Source organism: Histoplasma capsulatum, genomic scaffold (assembly GCF_000149585.1).
Source record: "Histoplasma capsulatum NAm1 scaffold_48 genomic scaffold, whole genome shotgun sequence".
In the NCBI taxonomy this organism is placed as follows: domain Eukaryota; kingdom Fungi; phylum Ascomycota; class Eurotiomycetes; order Onygenales; family Ajellomycetaceae; genus Histoplasma; species Histoplasma mississippiense.
Window position 1 is genome coordinate 3610 of NW_001813939.1, and position 1599 is coordinate 5208.

Sequence of the window (1599 nt, forward strand, 5' to 3'; positions counted from 1 at the left end):
TTGAGTTACAAACAAAAAAAGAAAAAATTTCACCATAGAGATTACCTTAAACATAACGAATAACAGAAATAAAATACATAAACTATATAGACACAAGATTCCCATCCAGGTCGGGTCTTAGTCAAGGCTTCCTAGTCTCACTCGCGTCGGTTGTCCAGATGATGTCACCATTGGGGAGACTTCTTGCTGCAAGCACCTTTCCCTTTGTCACATCCACAATTATGGCGTTGACGGCTGCCACAATCGCTAGAGAGGTGGCCTCCTCAGCTGAGAGGGCTTCGCAGTCCCGGCGTAGGACAGTAATCTCGCGGAGGGTTCGGTTAGGCACTGGTTTTTCTGGAATTCCCTGTCCTGCGACCTTGGCCCATGATGACAGTTTGGCTTCTTTCACTCAATCAAGGTTGGCGTTGTACACGTGTGGCCACGGTCGCGTCTTCCACCTTGGCCAGCATCACCTCCCCCAGTTTGACCTTCAACTCCCTCACCAACCTGGCTGCCTCCTCCACTACCTCCTTCCCTTTGCCGTTGATGGCAGGATCTTCGCTCCCATTGCAAAGAACATTGCTCAACTGTGTCAATATTGCTCCACATGTGGTGGGCTGCTGCCTCTTGTCAGAGTTTTCTTCTCGCGGGCGTCCGTCAGCGCGTCCCACGATTTCCTCCATCACAACCATGGCACCAGCACCACCTCAACTGGGGATTGCTGGGTGTCGTGAGATTCCCTGCGATCAGGGCTATCGTTCGCTATCGTTTTCAGTGTATTTATATAAAAGTAAAGACCTTTTGATGTATGATAATTCCGATGAAAAGAGTTATAAAATCTTTATTGAAAAGATATAAGTGATGCAAATAAAATAGATGTATAGAATTGCTTAATTTATCAAATCTCTCAACTTGCTCAATTCTTTTCTCTCACTAAGATGCAGGCCGCGAGAGAGCAAGCAGATGTTAATGAAAATGCAAAAATCAATAACCAGGCATACAAGAAGGATATGAAGCTTCAATGAGCAATTCTTCATAAATAAAAACAGATAAAACTTATGAAGTGAAAGGAATAATGTAAGAAGAAATGTTTAGAAACTACTCAACATTGCAAGGAGATCAAAGCTGCAGCTGCAGCTAAACATCTTATAAAGAAGCAACAGCAAGATGAACAGAAACTTCAACTGCAAAAAGAGAAGGAAGAATGTGCTGTTAAATGTTATGAAGCAGAGTTGATAAAGTAAACACTCACAAAGGCTTCAAAGAGGTCTATAAAAAGATCAACAGTGGACTCAAAACACTGTAGAAGCTCTATACAACCTTCTAAAAGCAGTAATAAATGCCACATACAGACTCCTCCAGTGGAATCAAATGATATTTCTTCTCTGACATCTTCTCCACTGCAATCTGATTCAACTGTTTCAAAACCACGAGTTTCATGTTCTGAGTGGATAATTAGGCCAAGCAATCATTCTCTGAATTAATCATATATATTTATATGATGTATTCTACATATAGTTTTAATCTTTAATAAATAATATTAATATCTTATTGCATTGTTGTGCTACAGTTGAAAATTAACGGCTCTATAGAGTGCTTTTTTTAGAGTTCATTGGG